Below are 19,831 nucleotides of genomic sequence, written 5' to 3' on the forward strand. Positions count from 1 at the left end.
AGCTGTGGGGCCATCACACAGGAGGGAGAGGTGGTCACTGTCTGATGATGGTTGATGCTCTATTGGTTATCTTCAACCAGTTAGCAGTGGAGATATAATGCAGTCTCTTTGTATCAGATCCCCAGGTCCAGGATCAAAGATAAAACAAATGTGAGATTCTATTCAGCAAGGAAGGGGAAGTGAAGAATTCCAAAATTAACTAGCTATACTTGAAATCAGGAGTCTATAAATAAAATTATTTTTATGGTTTAAAATTTTTTTAAAATTTTTATTTTGTCCATTTATTTGTTTCTTGTGGGTACATAACATTTAATTACTATATATGGCATATGAATTTACATAGGGTTTCCATTTGTTTAATTAATTAGTGTATAAGCATTAATTAAGATAAAATTAAAAATTTTTTTTTTTTTTGCTGCACTCACGGCATGCTCAAGTTCCTGGGCCAGGGATTGAACCCAAGTCCCAGTAGTGACAATGCTGAATCTTTAACCACTAGGCCACCAGGGAACTCTAATGAAAGTATTTTTAAAGGGGATGCAAGGGCGTTCCTGCTGTGGCCCCAGTGGGTTAAGAACCCGACTAGTATCTATGAGGATGCGGGTTCAATCCCTGGCCTTGCTCTGTGGGTTAAGGATCTGGCATTGCTGTGAGCTGTGTTGTAAGTCCCAGATGCAGCTCAGATCCCATGTTGCTGTTGCTGTGCTGTAGGCCAGCAGTTGCAGCTCCTGATTCAGCCCCTAGCCTGGGAACTTTGATATGCTTCAGGTGAGGCCCTGAAAAGCAAAAAAAAAAAAAAAAAAAAAAAGCGGGGGTGGGGGGGGGTGGGGAGAGGGAGGGAATTCAAGCTAATGCTAACTGAAGGAATGCAGGATATTTATGAATGGTGTGAACTATCTTAAAATGAAGGCCCTATGCAGAGAACACTGGCCAAAACATGAAACATCCGTTCCAGACCCTCCACATTTAGGGCCATTCTCCAGACTGTATTTTGCTCCATTGCTAGTTAGACATCCCACTTTATAAGTTCCCAGCCAGTGAATATAATTGTTGGTGAAGGAGTGAGGAAGAGAAGCCAGAGGACTGCTTGGACCAAACTTATACTTCTTGACAATTACAAACATACTGATAACCAGAGTCCTTAACCGCTGAAGCCTAAGGCCATGTAGAAAGAACTTGGCCTTGCATTGTCCAACTGGAGTACTTCTAATAAACAGTAAACTTTTTTTTTTTTTTTTTAATCACATAGAACCAGGAGATGGAAATGAATGGTATAAACGTGTTTGGAAAATTTTTTCCCCATCTTTTTTTTTTTTTTTTTGGTCTTTTCTAGGGCTGCACCAGTGGCATATGGAGGTTCCCAGGCTAGGGGTCCAATCAGAGCTGTAGCCGCTGGCCCACGCCACAGCCACAGCAACCTCGGGATCCGAGCTGCATCTTCGACCTACACCACAGCCCACGGCCAACGCCGGATCCTTAACCCACTGAGCAAGGCTAGGGATCGAACTCGCAACCTCATGGTTTCTTTTCATATTTGTTTCTGCTGTGCCACAATGGGACCTCCTGAGAAGTTGTATTTTTAAGCAAATACTGTTGAGCACCTGCCTTTAGGCAAAGCGCTATGCCCGGTGCTGCATGTTCCCTGCCTTCCTGGAGCATTAATCTAGTGAAGATTAAAGGGATCAACCAAAGAAATTCGAAATGATTAAAGATGGCTAAGTGCTGTTTAGGGAATGAACAAGGTAGGGAGAAGTGTGGGGCCCTCTATACAGGTGCTCAAGGAAGGCCCATCCTAGGAGGTGACATTAAAGCGAAGAATCAGGATGAGAAAAGGCCTCTTGTATCAAGAATAGGAAGAAAAGCAGGCAGAGGGAAGAGCTATGCACACTCGCTGAGGCATAAAAGAGTATGGCATGTTCAAGAAACGGGAGAGTTTCAGCAAATGATCAGGACATGTGGCACCAGTTGGGATTATAGAGATAAATGGGCCAGATCATTCCGTTCCATCCAACATGACGTCATTGAAGGGTATCAATGGAGGAATGACATGTTTGATTCTTATTATAAGATGATGATAATAGAAAATGGGTTGTAAGGGGACCAAAAGTGAAGTAGAGATGATGTCGGAGGACTGCTGGCAGTCCAGATGGAGATGATGGTGGCCTGGCGAGGGTGGTGGTGATGGAATGAAGAGAAGGTGGATCCTAGGATATATTTAGGAAATATAATCAGTGAGCTGCTAATGGATTGGATGCAAGGATAATGGATAGGGAGGAATCGGGGACAGCTTTTTAGTTTCTGGCTTGAGCAGCTGGGTTAGACAGTGGTGGCCATGTAGTGGAATGATAAGACTGGAATGGGAATCAGTTCGGGGAATGGGAAAATCTGCCATTAGGGCTGGAGGTTCTTGCACCTGAGGAGTGTGGGAAGCTGTTCTGAAAGACCAGTTTTGGCTGCATGACAGCTGCTCTGTGTTTCTCCTCTGTCTGCTAGCTCCTCAGCTGTAGCAATTGGCTTCTGCTCCCAACAAACTCTTTGAACTGAGGTTACCACCAGGAACCAACTGGCTTCCTTGGCTTCATCCTCTACAGTATGTATCCCTGTTGATAATTTAAAGCCCTTGAAAATGTCCTCTTGGTTTGTGGGCCACCACTTAATCCTCATGTTCCTGACTTAGTTCCTGCTTCGAGTTTCTTCCATTTCTATCCACCCTCTAAAGATATGTAGTCCCCTAGGGATCCAGTCTTGTCCCTCTTCCTAACTCTACACAGTGTCCCTAGGTGGCAGGATTATTTACCCATTTGGATTAAACTACATCTAGGAGCCACATGTACAAGAATGAATTTCTTGGAGTTCCCTTCATGGCTTAGTGGTTAATGAACCCGACTAGGATCCATGAAGACGCGGATTCAATCCCTGGCCTCGCTCAGCGGGTTAAGGATCCGGAGTTGCTGTGAGCTGTGGTGTAGTTCCTTCCTTGTGACAGGAACTCTTGCAGGCATTGTCCTTTAATGAATGTACTTCAGGATCAAATAACTACAGGACAGGATCCCTATTTTCCAATGATGAACTAAATAGCTGACACAGAGTGGGATTTGGAAGTAGTTTACTATAATAATACTGTAATATCTGGGGAATTCCCATTGTGGCTCAGTGGTAATGAACCTGACTAGTATCCATGAGGATGCAAGTTGATCCCAGGCCTCACTCAGTGGGTTAAGGATCTGGTGTTGCTGTGAGCTGTGGTGTAGGTCACAGATGCAGCTCAGATCTGGTGTTGCTGTGGCTGTGGTGTAGGCCTGTGGCTACAGTTCCCATTTGACCCCTAGCCTGGGAACTTCCATGTGCCACAAGTGCAGCCCTAAAAAGCCAAAAAAAAAAAAAATCACATTTTAGGAATGCAGTGATTATAGCAGTTGCCATGGTCTCAGTGTTTTGTGTCCCCCTCGAAATTCGTATGTTGAAGTCCTAATCCTGAAGTGACAGTATTAAGAGGCAAGGCCTTTTGGAGGTGCCCCCATGAATGGGATTAGTCACAGAGCACCTTAGGACCCCTTCCATCATGTGAGGACAAGCAAGAAGTCCTTGCTTATAAACTAGGTAGAGGGCCCTCACCAGAATTCGCACCATGTTGATGCCTTGACCTCAAACTTCCCAGGATCCAGAACTGTAAGAAATAAATTTCTGTTTTTTATAAACTACCCAGTCATGGTATTTTGTTTTAGCAGTCTGAGTAGACTAAGACAGCAGTTCAAGAGCAGTCATGGTTGTAAAATATATGATTCAGTGATAATGCTATAACATTCCAAATACCAAATTTAACGTGACTAGAACACCTATTATGATTCATGTCCTGCTACATATTCTGTGTAGGACTTGTATTTGCAGTCATTGTAATAACCTCTGTGGATGTCATTGAAGGCAGTATTCATGGGTGGCATGATGATGCAATGTCACGAGTAGTGATCTAACCAGCATACAATAAATGGTATTAAGGAACTGAAGAGACAGAATATCTATATGGTGAGTTAGAAGATTTGAAGGATGATGAAGATAAAAGACTTGAAATGGGATACAATCAGCTCTACCTTAATTTAAAAAACCCAAAAAACCCTAAAGGCAGGACCACAAGATGGCGCTATTGTAAAAATTAGCTTCATTGAGCAGCCTCTAACTGATGGCTAGAGAGAAGTCCCTTTATGGAAGTCAACAAATCAGCAGGGGAAGGAGGGGAGGGAGTTCCCTGGGAGAAGGGTTGGGGTGGGGGAGAGAGAGAATTAGAAGGAGGCTTACATGTCTAGCTTTGAAGGGCAGCGGTGGTTTGGGGTCTTTTATGGCCAGAGTTTTTCTTAGTCATGACTAGTAGACATTAGGTGCGATTTCAAGAATTATGCAAAGCAGGCAGGTTTTAAATGGCTAAAAATATTCTAATTTGGATATGCTTAAGCAATTGGATGCGTAAGAATTTGTAAAATGTGTAAAAAGAGATTTAAATGTAGTAGCCTTGGGAATTCCCTGGTGGTTTAGTGGTTAGGACTCAGCACTTTCACCCCTGAGGCTCAGGGTGAATACCTGGTCTGGGAACTGAGATCCACATCAAGCTGTGGCTTCACGCCCTGGCCAAAATAAGAAAAGAAAGAAAAAAAAAATATATATAGTACCTTTAAGCTTGATGTAAATTTCTTTTATGTTTATAGCTTATTACACAATTACAACTGAACATTCAAATTCAGTAATATTCAAATTGCATTAATTTAATGTTAGGAACAGTGTTGTTTTTGCTGAAACTAGATTTCTGTTCTAAATGAATATCATACTAACCACTATGGTATAGGTTCTTGTTTTTCTTATTTTTCTTTTTAGGGCTGCACCTGCAGCCTATGGAAGTTCCCAGGCTAGGAGTCAAAATTTGAGTTATAGCTGCTAGCCAACACCACACCCTGAACCACATTGGCAACCTACATCACAGCTTACATCCTCATGGATTCTAGTCAGGTTCTTAACCCACTGAGCCACAACTTGAACTCCTGCTATAGGGTTTTTTTTTTGCCTTGGTATACCTACCTAACCATGTATCTTGTGTGATTCAGTTTTTTAACCAGTGAGATCCTAACCCCTGCTCTTCCATATTTAAAGTTCTTTCCAAGGTAATCAGAGGAAGTTCCTATAAAGCTCCCAGGTTATGCAGACCATTGAGGACTTGAGGTTACCTGGAAAAGATGTGACCTGGTTTCCACACAAGGGCCTCCTGGGTCCTGGGGAGCTGTTAGCCTCAGTAGGACATGGCTGAAGCCTGGACCCTCTTTTGGACCCAGCCTTCCTGTCAGTGTGGCTGTTTTGTGGGAAACAGTGATTTGAGATGGTGTGTGAGATAAAGAGTTGTCGACTGTGAGCCCCACGTGGGGCATCACAGTGGCTGGGGTAGGAACTAGATAAATGAGGGCATCTGGCAGTAGTGGGCAAGTGAAGCTCTCTGAACCAGTAAGCAGGCAGTGTACATAGGCTTCTAGCGGGCCCGGGATTCACTTCCTGCTTCTAACCCTCAGTTATCATGGTGACTCTCCCTAAGCAGCACAGAAAAGCTCAGCTTTTTCGACTTTACAAGGGTCTTCTTGATATACATCAAGATCGCTACTCTATCCTCGACTTTTCCTTCATGCAGCAAAAGTTTTGGTGGCTCCTTCTGCCTTCAGGTCCCCACCCTGTCCAGGTCAGGCCCTTAGCCCCGTTTCAGATCTCCAGCCAGGTCTCTGATGCTTCCCTAGGCCTAAAGCGAGCGACCCACTAGAGGGTGGGGAGTCGGCCAGGGCAGGGCCAAGCCATTCGACGCTGGGAATGGGAGGGCTCCCGTGCCCAAGGTCAAGTAAGACTTTGCGGGTTCCTCTACTCCTCGGCCCGGCTGGGCCCCGCCCTTTCATCCTATATCCAATGACATAAAAGCCCGATTCTTGCTGGATAATCCAGGTCCTAATGCTTCGACGCAGAACGCACTGCTTGGAGGAAGAAAGGCAGAAACCTACTCTCCCGCCCTCCCTTTTCCTCAGGCTTGTATCGCGAGAACTTAGGAGAGGAACCACCGATATCTGGGGTCCTCCAAGATTACTAGAGATATCAGGGAAAGTTATAAATTGACAGGACAGGGTGATGACATACTTCCGGCGCAGCCTTTTTTTTTTTTTCTTTTAAAGCACGTGAAGGTTTGGTTTGTGAGAACCGGCGTGTGGTACCCCAAACCTCTTCTCTCTGGGAAGGGCCCAGGCTATTCAGAGCCCACGGTGAGCGGGTCTAGCTTGTTCTAGGACTGGCCGGACCCTGGGGGAGACGGGCGCGGCTACTCGGTTACTGGGGTGCTCATCCCTATGCCCAGGCTCGACTCGTTCGCATCGCGAGGGGGCGCTGGCGGGCCCGGGACGTTGGCCACAGGTTCCTGCGCCCTAGTTTCTTGTCCCCAAGACAGCTGCGCCGTGTTCAGATTCGGGTACCGACACAAATTCGAGTTTTGACTTTCAAAAGTATCAACAAGCCTCCAGGACACGCCGTCTACAGAGAACACGCCCCTCGGTCGCTTCCGCCCTCTTTTGCCCTGAGGAAACCCCAGCCCTACCCCTAGTCCTGTGCAAGACCTAACTCCATTTACCTTTTGAAGTGGTCCCAGGAAATCGGTCTCTGATCACTTTATTAACTTTACTTCCCTGGCCTGGTATAAAGCCAGTCTGGAAGCTTGTTGCTGTCTGTACAGCAAGATTTTGAGATGGTCGTTTTTATCCCCTCCCAGGATGGAGGTTACTGAACCCACAAAATTGGGGAGCGTGGAGTCTTGGATTTAGATTGGCTCATCCGAATGTTTAAGAATCTCAAGACGAATTATCATCTGTTAAGCACTTACTATGTGTCTGATTTTTTGCATATAATAGCCTTTATACACAGGTGGAGATGTGGAAAGATTTATTCATCTAGTTGTCTTCACATGTCTTTCACTCTTCTCATTACATTCTTTTAACTTTTATTCATTGTCATGACCTAATTGTTAAGGTTTATAACAATCAGGTAAAACATTTGGTTCCTGACATTAGTGACGTGTGTTGTGTTGGGATTTGTTCCCCACCTGGGCTTGTTACTTGTACTTCGACTCCATAGCTGTAGTTTTCCCCATAGGAAAGTAGTGTTTTGTGTTTTGTAGTGTGGCCTCTGCTGTTCCACTTCCAGATAATTTGCCCTTCACAGATAGTCAACGGTACCGATTACATCTTTTTGCTTAATGTCAGTAATATCAAGTATCCACTGTAAGGGCTGTTTATTACAGTATCATGATTTAAGAGACAGTATCATGATTTAAGAGAGGTACAATTACAGGAGGTACCTTTTTTTTTGCTTTTTTTTAGGGCCGCACCTACTACATATAATATGGATGTTCCCAGGCTAGGGATCTAATCGGAGCTACAGCTGCTGACCTGCGCCACAGCCACAGCAACGCAGGACCCTTAACCCACTGAGCGAGGCCAGGGATCGAACCTACAACCTCATAGTTCCTAGTCGGATTCATTTCCGCTGAGCCAAGATGGGAACTTCAGGAGGTACCTGTTAACTCAGTATGAATCACTGCTTTTGGTACCTTTGAACAAAAACCATCAATTTAGCAGCATTACATATGTAGGTTTGCATTGTGTTTTCTTTTAAAGTCCGTTTTTTTATACTTATAACTACCCTCTTGCCCCCCTGGAATCCCTGCAACTATCAAGATGTGGTGTTTAGTCTCTCCTGACAGCTTTTTCCCTGCCAGCCTCACCTTCCTTAACTTACCTGGATAGCTTCCAGGATTCACTAAGACGGGTCAGTGGAGAAGTGCAGTGTGCTGACTATATAAGGTCTTTTGTTTGGTGGACCCTGAGACTTGATAGCAAACTGCAGACGAGAAGTTGAAATGAAAGTTGTTTTGAAGATCTGTGTATTCCAGTCTAACTGATGGCAGCTATTTGTATTTCCGGTGTTGTAAACCTTGCTCATTCACTCTGTTGAATGGCAGAAGGCTTACTCCTTAGTGATGAACTAATTAACCTACCAAGAAAGGGAGTTGGAACTAGTTTAGAAATGAAATTAGTTGGCTTCCCCGATATGATAATGTTTAGAGCTTGGAGTATTTGAGATTTGTCATGAAGTTAATGGATTGTTTAACATGTTATCCTTTTTCTTCTCACCACCACCTATCCCCAACACTTATAAAATTGAACTTTTTTTTTTTTTTTTTTTAGGGCCGCACTTGTGGCATATGGAAGTTCCCAGGCTAGCGGTCGAATTGTAGCTGTAGCTGATGGTCTAAACCACAGCCACAACAACGAGGGATCTGAGCCAGGTCTGCCACCTATGCTGCAGCTCGTGGCAACACCAGATCTTTAACCCACTGAGTGAGGCCAGGGATTGAACCTGCATCCTCATGGATACTAGTCAGGTTTGTTACTGCTGAGCCACAACGAGAACTCCTGGATGAACTTCTTAATCTGTGTTTAGAGGAAAATAATAGTAGTATGGAGACATGAAGATATTTTTAATAAACTAAAGTTTTGACTTTTATTACTTATGTAATAAAACTCTCATGTCTTAGCATTTTAAGTATGTAAGAGAAAAAACAGATCCTGAGGACTTACAGCCTTTGATGGGTTCCTTGTATACAACTCATTCATGTCTGTACCAAGTGGATTCTAGGGATCTTAACTGGAGCTTAAGTTTTCTTTAAGCCCATAATATTCTCTCCATTATACACCCTAGTTTCCTTTTCTGTCCTTTTTCCTATGATGTTTTCTTGGGAGTACCAGAAATTATAGTTTTGCCAGTCCACCATCTTATCTGTTTGCTGAACCAGCCAGCTGAATATGTACATAGGAAATTGCTAATTATGTTCTCAAGATGATTTCTGTTTCTTTGCCCCCACCCTTATGCCTGCTGTCTCACCTCTGTGAGGTGAGAATTGCCACTGATATAAGGCAATAAGTGATGAATAGTCGTTTCTGTAACCCTGAAAGGATGAGTCAGATGTTGTATGCAGGAGTTACAGTCAGTCAGTAATGCTTCTTTCTTTATCTTCAGTTCCTGAGAGTTTTACCTTTCCCGAAGATAGGAATCAAAGAGGTTAGTTGGAGTTCCCAGTGTGGCACAGTGGGTTTAAGAACCTGACTGCAGTGGCTTGGGTCACTTTGGAGGAAAGTGTTTGATCCTGACCCAGCACAGTGGGTTAAAAGATCTGGTGTTGCTGCTGCTGTAGGTTGCAGCTGTGGCTTGGATTTAGTCCCTGGCCTGGGAACTTACGTCTGCTGTGGGCACAACCCTAAAATGAAAAAAAAAAAAAAAAAAAGTCGTCAGATGATAACAGCAGTGTCCTTAATAGCTAGGCCCCAGGTGAGCCGGATCCCCTGTGCCCCTTTACATGTGTATGTGTGTATGTACAGATTTATTTATATATGCATATATTACATTGTACAAATGTCTGTAAATGCATGTTTATATATATTATATGTGCATATATAAGTATAATGTATATATAAAAATAAATGTAACATGGTTTTAATGTGCGTATATAAAAATATATACTTACTTCCTCATGAAGGTATAACTTACAGTACATATAATTCAATGTATAGCTTACTTTTTAGAAATATATACATCTGTAAGACTGTCACTCGTATTAGGACATAGAATTTCCTCATGCACCATCCCAAGCAGTCCACTCCAAAGTTGACCTTTATTCTGACCACTATCACCATAGATTAGTTTTATTTGGTCTTAAACATCCTATAAATGGAATCATTCAAAGTTTACTGTTTTGTGTCTTCCTTCTTTTGCTCAGCTTGATGTGTCTATGAACTTCATCTGTGTTGTGCATAGCAGTAGTTCATTTTCATTGCTGAATATTTTTCCAGTATATATTACATTTTATTCATTCTTCTATGGATGGATATTTGTGGGTTTTTTTTTTTATGTTTTGTCTTTTGTCTTTTTAGGGCCAGCCATACCTGCGGCATATGGAGGTTCGAAGGTTAGGGGTCCAATTGGAGCTACAGCTGCCAGCCTACACCACAGCCACAGCAACGCCAGATTCAAGCCTTGTCTGTGATCTACATCACAGCTCACGGCAATGCCGGATCCTTAACCCACTGAGCAAGGCCAGGGATCAAACCTGCAACCTCATGGTTCCTAGTCAGATTCGTTTCCGCTGCACCACGATGGGAACTCCCTTTTTTGGGGGGGCGGGGTATGGATGGATATTTGATTATTTCCAGTTTTTGACTACTATGAGTAAGAAGGCAATGAAGGCCTTTTGGTAAACACATGCACTCAATTCTCTTGGTTATATTTTTAGGAGTCAGACTGCTAGATCATAAGGTATACATTTGGTTAGTTTCAGTAGATGCTTCCAACAATTTTCTGAAATGGTTGTTCCAATTTATACTTTCACCAGCAGTGCATGAGAGTTCCAGTTGCTCCACATCCTTTCAAATACTTGTCATACATTCTTGGTGTCTTATTGGGGTTTTAAAATTTCCTTTTTTTTTTCAATGTAAGAGGTGATACAGAGCACAATTTCAGATGTTTATTGGATACATAGATATCCATTTATGTGAAGTCCCTATTCAGACATGTTCCCCATTTTTTATTACATTGTGTGTCATTTTTTCCCTCCAAGTCATAGTTACTATGGATATGAATCCTATGTCAGATATATATGTTACTACATACCTTCTCCCAGTCTGTGGCTTACTTTTTCAGTCCCTTAATGTTGTCCTTTGATGAACAGACTTTTTCTAGCCTGTCTCAAGTAAGCAGTACTTTCCTGTGTCCCTCTAACTTCACTACCCTGCATGTGAGTGGGGGATCATGGGCAAACATGAGAGCACTGTGCCTGGGGTAGTGAGCAAGCAGACAAGAATGAGGAAGAACTGGGATGAAGTCAGAATTGGGAAATGATACAGTAATATGAGCAGCCCAAATAGTCATCCAAATATATTAGAAGTAGGGAGGGGCTCAGCACTAAGGTGGCAGCCATTACATGTTAGTTTTTTCTTTTGTGTATGTACTTTTATTTATTCTTTTGTTTTTTCTTTTTTTATTATTATAGCATTTTTTATTACTCAGTTAACATTTATAGTTGTACAATGATCATTACCACCAAATTTTATAGCATTTCCAACCCAAACCCCCAGTACATCCCCCTCATCCCCCAACCTGTCTCATTCGGAAACCTAAATTTTTCAAAGTCTGTGAGTCACTATCTGTTCTACAAAGTCCATTGTGTGTGTGTGTGTGTTTTTAATTCGCATGTAAGTGATAGCACATGTAAGTGATAGTGTCTCACTGTCTGGCTGACTTCACTTAGTATGATGATTTGTAGGTCCATCCATTTTGCTGCAAATACTGTTATTTCTTTCCTTATGATGGCTGAGTAATATTCCATTGTGTAAATGTACCACATTTTCTTGATCCACTCCTCTGTTGGTGGACATTTCGGTTGTTTCCATGTCTTGGCTATTGGATATAGTGCTGCAGCGAACATTGGAGTACATGTATCTTTTCGAATAGTGGTTTTCTCTAGATAGATGCCCAGGAGTGGGATTGCTGGATCAAATGGTAATTTTATTTTTAGTGTTCTGAGGAATCTCCATACTGTTTTCTGTAGTGGTTGCACCAATTTACATTCCAACCAACAGTGTAATAGGGCTCCCTTTTCTCCACACCCTCTCTAGTATTTATTGTTTGTAGACTTTTTATGATGGCCATTCTGGCTGGTGTAAAGTGGTGCTATTCATTTATTCTTTGGCTGTGCCTATGGCGTGTGGAAGTTCCTGGGCTAGGGATCAAACCCGTGCTGCAGGAACAACTTGAGCTTCTCTGATGACAACACTGGGCCCTCAACCTACTGAGCCACAGAGGAACTCCTTAAATATGTATTTTCATGCACGGGCCCAAGCCCAGCTCCTATATTGTAGTCTTTTTGGAGGTCATGTGTGTTTAGAAGCTCATATTGGAGATATATATGGTTCTAACTGGCAAAGTATGCTGAACTCTGGCTGGCTCTCTGCCTTTAATTTTCATCCACTTCCTCTGCATTTTCCAGATCTTACACAAAAACCCCTCAGGCACACAAGGAACCCAATACTAAATGTATGCCATTGTAGATACCCTTCACAAGCCTCTCATTGAGAGTTTTGACTATGACCAAAGCCCTGAGTCCCAGAATAAGCAGGAGCTTGTCGTTTTAGGAACCAGTGGCCTTTGAGGATGTAGCTGTGCACTTCACTGAGAAGGAATGGCAAGTTTGGTGCCTGCTCAGAGGGCCTCATACAGGGATGTAATGCTGGAGAACTATGGAACAATGGTCTTTCTAGGTAAGGCCCCTCTGGCACTGGTCTCTATAGGCCCTTAGAAGTTAAAGGGTTCACTTATAAACATTAGCTAACCCCAAAAGGTAGTGTTAAGAGTTTCCAGGTACAGAGAACCCTGGGGTCTTTTTGACTTCCAAGAAGGCTTTCCTTTTTCCATCATAAAATCTGTCCTCCCTCTGCTTTAGAGGTGATTCTCTGGGTAGAGCACAGCTTACACTGTAGCTTGGTAGCTTCACCCTAGTACTGAATCTACAGATTATCTTGAGAGAGCTCAGCACTTTAGTCTCCCTGTGGGAGTTGCTCCTAGGAGCCATTTATCTCTTTTCCACAGTCAGAAAAATTTCCATCCTTTAAAAATGAAGGTTAAATTTCCCTTTAATAGACATTTGCCTCCCAGAGCGCTTCAGGCTTCTTTGGGAGCACTATCCTGAGGCTTCTGCCCAGCCCTGCTCCCTGTACCTCTTTAGGTACCTCTTGCTTAGTGCACCCAGGGATTACTGTTCTCAGTTGGGTTATTCTGGCAGCCGCAGGCTGAGATGGACCCTTGCGACCCTGCTTATCACTGTGTCTTTTTCCCTTCAAGAGCACCCCTGCTTCCAAACCAGCTCTGATCTCTCATCTGGAATGAGGGAAAGAGCCATGTTTCACCCACCCACAGGAAGCCCTCTGCAGAAGGAGCAGGAGAGCAGGCTTTACAGGTGAGTTAAATAAGGAATGCCCTTTCCAGCTGTGTCTCTTTCTTTGCTTTTATTGCGTTAAAATGAAAAATGTGTTCTCTCTGCCCACCATCATGGAGTACTTTGAGAACTTTACTCACACTCTTCCTGACCAATCTGTTTTTCATCACTTTTAATCCCTTTAAGCTGGGGTATACAACACCCTGCTTCATGTTTCACACACTGGGATGTGTTTATCCCCAGGGGTATGTGGAAAATTTTTTCTAAGTACTTTACTGGTTATGTGTGATAACCGTTGTCCAGTTTCTCCCAGTTTTACTATTATTTTTGTCTTTTGTCATTTTTTTTTTTTTTGTCACCTGTGGCATATAGAGGTTCCCAGGCTGGGGTCTAATCAGAGCTGTAGCTGTCAGCCTACACCACACCCATAGCAACGCCAGATCCGAGCCATGTCTGTGACCCACACCACAGCTCATGGCAATACCGGATCCTTAACTCACTGAACGAGGCCAGGGATTGAACCCACAGTCTCATGGTTCCTAGTCGGATTCATTTCCGCTGGGCCACGACGGGAACTCCTCCCCCAGTTTTATAAATTTGGTAAACTCAGTGCAGTATTATCTTGTCTACTAACCAGCAGAACAAATAGAAACAATTATTCTTGCTTTTCAAGGTATTAACATATTAAAAATTTAAAGTTTTTTTTTATATTAAAATCCTTTGAAAGGTAGCTTACTGATATGACTTTCTTCACCTTTAGGATACATCTTAAAACTAAGATTTACATACCTAGCTAAAAAAAACCACATGCTATTAAATTAATAATTCCTCAGAATTGGAGTTCCTGTTGTGGCTCAGCAGGTTAAGGACCTCACGTTGTTTCTGTGAGGATGCAGGTTTGATCCCTGGCCTTGCTTTGGTTTAAGGATCCGGAGCTGCCATAAGCTGCAGCATAGGTTGCAGATGTGGCTCAGATCCCATGTTGCTGTGGATGTGGCATCAGTCACAGCTGCAGCTCTGATTCAATCCCTGGACCGGCAACTTCCATATGCCACAGGTGTGGCTGTAAAAAGAAGAAAAATCCCTCAAAATCATTAGTTCAGGGAAGACAAGACAAAGGCTTAATTCTTTACCTTTAAATATCAGTTTTCAAAGTAAGGAATTGATTTAAGAGCCATCTAAATGGTGTCGAATACATATTTTTCATTTTCCTTAGACTAATGGATTTCCATAGATTTATTGTTTTTCAATTCATTAAAATTATTTGACATACAAAGCTGCCTTTTATGTCCTTTTTAAAAACTATTAGGGTATAATATACCTCAATATCACAAATATATACAGTTTACCCATTTAAAGTGTACAGTTAAAGTGTACAGTATTTAATATATATTCACAGAGTTGTGTAAGTGTTACCACAGTTTACTTTTAGAGCATTTTTTTCACCCTAAAAAGAAAGCCCATATTCATTAGGAGTCACTCTCTATCCTGCCTTCCTGGAGACTATCAGTTTTAGGCAATAACTTTCTGTTTCTATGGCCTCTTGGGGATATTTGATATTAATGAAATCATGCAATATATGGTATTTTGCAACTGACTTTCAGTTAACATAGTATTTTCAAGGTTATTCCATTTTGTGACATTTATCAGTACTCCATTCCTTTTGCATGGATAATATCACATTTTGCTTATCCATTCATCAGTTGTTGGACATTTGGGTTATTTCCACTGCTTGGGTGTTATTAATAATGCTGCAGTGAACATTAGTGTACCAATTTTAATGCAGATATATTTCTCATGATTACATACCCTAGGTATTTACTTACTTGGACAAATGGTGATTCTTTTTTTTTAAATTATTTTTATATTTTCCGTTATAGTTGGTTTACAAATGGTGATTCTTTGCTTAACATTTTGAGTAATGTTAAAATTTTTTCCAGAGTGACTATATTAATATTCCACACAGCAATGTATGAAGTTTCCAAATTCTCCACATCCTCACCAACACTTATTACTGTTTATCTTTTTGACTATAACCATCCTAGTTAGTATGCGGTGGTATCTCATTGTGGTTTTGATTAGCATTTCCCTAAGGAAGAATGATGTGGAGCATGTTTTTATCCTCTTATTGGCTGTTTGTATATCTTCTTTGGAGAAATGTCTATTCAGATCCTTTGCACATTTTTGAATTGGGATCTTTATGTTTTTATTTTTGAGTTGTAGGAGTTCTTACATATTCTGGATACTGAATTTTTATTAGATTTGTGACTTACAAATATTTCATCTCATTTTGTGGATTTGTCTTTTCATTTTCCTAGTAGTGTGCTTCAAAGCACAAACATTTTTAATTTCAGTGAAGTCCCTTATGATTTTCTATATTCAAAGTCATGTCATCTGCAAATAGAGATATACTTCTTCCTTTTTTTTTTTTGTCTTTTTGCCTTTTCTAGGGCCACTCCTGTGGCACATGGAGATTCCCAGGCTAGGGGTCGAATCAGAGCTGTAGCCACCAGCCTGTGCCAGAGCCACAGCAATGTGGGATCCGAGCCGAGTCTGCAACCTACACCACAGCTCACATCAACGCTGGATCTTCAACCCACTGAGTGAGGCCAGGGATCGAACCTGCAACCTCATGATTCCTAGTCAGATTCCGTTAACTATTGTGCCATGACAGGAACTCCTCTTCTTCCTTTTCAATTTGAGTGCCTTTTATTTCTTTTCCTTGCCTAATTACCTGACTAGAATTTTCAGGACCATGTTGAATAAAAGTTGCAAGAGTGAGGGAGTTCCCTCGTGGTGCAGCAGGTTAAGGATCCAGCATTGCCACTGCATCATCCTGGGTTGCTGCTGTGGCATGGATCCCTGGCCGGAGAACTTCTACATGCTGCAGGCATGGCCCCCCCTCCCCCCCCCAAAAAAAATTGTAAGAGTGAACATTCTTGTCTTATTCCTGATCATAGGGGGAAAATATTCACTCTTTCACCATTTAAAAAAAAATCCATTTTATTTTTATTTATTTTTCTTTCACCACTAAGTAAGATGTTGGCTTTTTTCATAAATGCTTTTTATCTGGTTTTGGAAATTTCCTTTGTTTCTAATTTGTTGAGTGTTTTTATTATTAAAAGGTATTAGAGTTTGTGAAATGATTTTCTGTGACTGTTAAGATGATCATGTGTTTTTTTCTCTTATTCTTTTTTTTTTTGTCTTTTTTTTGCTATTTCTTTGGGCTGCTCCCGCGGCATATGGAGGTTCCCAGGCTAGGGGTCGAATCGGAGCTGTAGCCACCAGCCTACGCCAGAGCCACAGCAACGCGGGATCCGAGCCGCGTCTGCAACCTACACCACAGCTCACGGCAACGCCGGATCGTTAACCCACTGAGCAAGGGCAGGGACTGAACCCGCAACCTCATGGTTCCTAGTCGGATTCGTTAACCACTGCGCCACGACGGGAACTCCTCTCTTATTCTTTTAATATATTACATTGATTGAGTCTTGAATGATGAACCACTCTTGCATTCCTTGGATAAATCACAATTGATGATAATGTACAAACCATTTATATGTTGCTAGATTTGGTCTGCTAGTTTTTTTTTTTTAAAGGGTTTTTGTGTTTTTATATGTAAGAAATATTGGTCTGTACTTTCTTTTGTCTTTGTTATTGGTGTCAGGGTAATAGTTGGCCTCATAGAATGAGTTGGGAAATAGTCTTTTCTCTTATATTTTTGAAAAGGTTTGCGAGTGATTAGTATCAGATCTTTATTTTACTTTATTTTCCTGTTTTGTTAGGCTGTACCTGGCATGTTTAAGTTCCTGGGCTAGGGGTTGAATTAGAGCTACAGCTGCTGGCCTACCACAGCCACAGCAATGCCAGATCTGAGACGTGTCTGCAACCTATACCACATCTCACCACAATGCCGAATCCTTTAACCCACTGAGTGGGGCCAGGGTTTGAACCTGTATCCTCATGGATACTAGTTGGGTTCTTAACCTGCTGAGCAATGATGGGAACTCCAGTATTAAATCTTCAGTTGTTTGCTAGAATTCACAGTGAAGCTGCCTGGGCCTGGGCTTTTGTCTGTGGAAAGTTTTAAAACGATTACTCCAATCTCTTGTGTTAAGGTCTGTTCTGATTTTCAGGTGTGATGGTTGGTATCTTTTTTAGGAATCAGTTCATTTCATCTGTTATCAAATTTGTTGGCATACAGTTATTCATATTATTTTCTTACTTTTTTTTTCTATTCTAGTAAAGCTTTCTCAATATTGTTGATTATTTCAAAGAACCACCTTTTAGAAATTCCCATTGTAGCTCAATAGGTAAAGAATCCAACTTGTATCCATGGGGATGCAGGTTTGATCCCTGGTCTTGCTCAGGGTTAAGGATCTGGCCTTGCTGCAAGCTGTGGTATAGGTCACATATGTGGCTCAGATCCTATATTGCTGTGGTTGTGGTGTAGGCTGGCAGCTGCAGCTCTGATTCGACTCCTAGCCTGGGACTTCCATATGCTGCAGGTGTGGCCCTCAAAAGAAAAAAAGAAGAATCAACTTTTGGTTTCAATTGTTTTCTCTACTGCTTCCCTTTTTTCTATTTCATTTCTTTCCTCTATGATCTTTATTATTTCCTTCTTTCCTCCTGCTTTATGTTTAGCCTGATCTTATTAAGAACAAGTAGTTTTCTACTTTAAGTTGGAAGGTTAGGTTACTGATTTCATCTTTTATTTCTTTAATTTTTAAAATTAATTAATTAATTAATTAATTGTCTTTTTGCTTTTTGTAGGGCTGCTCCCGCGGCACATGGAGGTTCCCAGGCTAGGGGTCTAATTGGAGATGTAGCTGACGGCCTACGCCAGAGCCATAGCAACGCCAGATCCAAGCCACATCTTCGACCTACACCACAGCTCACAGCAACGCTGGATCCCCAACCCACTGAGCAAGGCCGGGGATCGAACCCCCAACCTCATGGTTCCTAGTCAGATTCGTTAACCACTGTGCCATGACGGGAACTCCTTTTCTTTTTTCTAATATAAGAACTTACAGTTATAAATTTTTCTTTTAGCACTGTCTTAGCTGCCTTCCATAAGTTTTGCTATGTTGTGTTTTCATTTTCATCACCTCACATTTCTAATACCATTTATGATTTCTTCTTTGATTCATTGGTTATTTATTGAGTCTTGTTTTATAGCCTAGCATTATGGTCTGTCCTGGAGAATGTTCCACATGTGTTTGAGAAGAACGTGTATTCTGGAGTTCCCGTCACGGCCCAGTGGTTAACGAATCTGATTAGAAACCATGAGGTTGCGGGTTCGATCCCTGGTCTTGCTCAGTGGGTTAAGGATCTGGTGTTGCTGTGAGCTGTGGTGTAGGCTGGCAGCTACAGCTCTGATTAGACCCCTAGCCTGGGAACCTCCATATGCCGTCGGTGCGGCCCCTAAAAAGACAAAGAAAAAAAAATGAGCATGTATTCTGTTGTTGATATGTAGATATGTTAGGTTTATAATGTTATTTAAGTCTGTTTCCATTTTGATCTTCTGCCTAGTTCTGTCATTGAAAGTAGGGTATTGAAATTTCTGTTACTGTTGTCTCCCTTCATGTCAGGTGGTATTTGCTTCATGTATTTTGAGGCTCTTTTTAAAGCGCATGTATATGTTTAGACTTTTTATCTTTTCCTGATGGGTTAACTATTCTATCATATAGAGTATCTCATTACCTTTAGTAAATATTATGTTTTATTTATTCATTTATTCATTCATTCATTCATTCTTTTTAGGGCTGCACCTGTGGCATATGGAAATTCCCAGGTTAGGGGTCAAATTGGAGCAGCAGCTGCTGGCCTATGCCACAGTCACAGCAATGCCAGATCCAAGCTGCATCTGTGACCTATACCATAGCCCACAGCAACGTGGGATCCTTAACCCACTGAGTGAGGCCAGGGATTGAACCTGCATCCTCGTGGATACTAGTCTGGTTCTTAACCCACTGAGTCATAATGGGAAATCCAAGTATTTTGTTTTAAAGGCTGTTTTGGGAGTTCCCACTGTGGCACAATGGGATCAGTAGCATCTCTGGAGTACTGGAATGCAGGTTGGATACCTGGCCTGGCACAGTGGGTTAATAAGGATCTGGTGTTGCTGCACCTGCGGCATAGGTCCACAACTGTGGCTCCAGTCTGGTCCCTGGCCCAAGAACTCCATATTCTGTATGGTGCCCAAAAAAGAAAAAGAAAAAAAAAAGTCTGTTTTGTCTGATATTAGTATAACTGCTACAGCTCTCTTACAGTTGATGCTTTCATGGTATATCTTTTTCTTTCCTTTTACTTTCAAACTATTTGTGTCTTTAAAGTTCCTGTCTCCTATAAATAGCATTTAGTTGGATCTTTTTTTTTTTTTTGTCTTTTTGTCTTTTTGTTGTTGTTGTTGTTGTTGCTATTTCTTGGGCCGCTCCCACGGCATATGGAGGTTCCCAGGCTAGGGGTTGAATCGGAGCTGTAGCCACCGGCCTACGCCAGAGCCACAGCAACTCGGGATCCGAGCCGCGTCTGCAACCTACACCACAGCTCACGGCAACGCCGGATCGTTAACCCACTGAGCAAGGGCAGGGACTGAACCCGCAAGCTCATGGTTCCTAGTCGGATTCGTTAACCACTGCGCCACGACGGGAACTCCTGGATCTTATTTTCACTTTTTGCTTTTTAATTTTTTTTTTTTTCTTTTTAGGGCTGCACCTGTGTTATATGGAAGTTCCCAGTCTAGGGTCAAATTGGAGCTTCAGTTGCAGGCCTGTGCCACAG

At 42.1% G+C, this 19,831-nt stretch overlaps 1 protein-coding gene across 1 annotated transcript in view; it reads left to right on the forward strand.

The window, feature by feature from the left end:
• The first annotated feature begins 6,199 nt into the window (after positions 1-6,199).
• GASK1A (golgi associated kinase 1A) overlaps positions 6,200-19,831 on the forward strand; it is a 96,824-nt gene continuing 83,192 nt past the window's right edge. Inside the window, exons 1-3 of the mRNA XM_047771262.1 lie at positions 6,200-6,275; positions 12,249-12,374; positions 12,955-13,069. The gene's annotated coding sequence lies outside the window, so the exon portion shown is untranslated. The remainder of the gene's footprint in view (positions 6,276-12,248; positions 12,375-12,954; positions 13,070-19,831) is intronic.

This window comes from Phacochoerus africanus, chromosome 1 (genome assembly GCF_016906955.1).
Source record: "Phacochoerus africanus isolate WHEZ1 chromosome 1, ROS_Pafr_v1, whole genome shotgun sequence".
In the NCBI taxonomy this organism is placed as follows: Eukaryota; Metazoa; Chordata; class Mammalia; order Artiodactyla; family Suidae; genus Phacochoerus; species Phacochoerus africanus.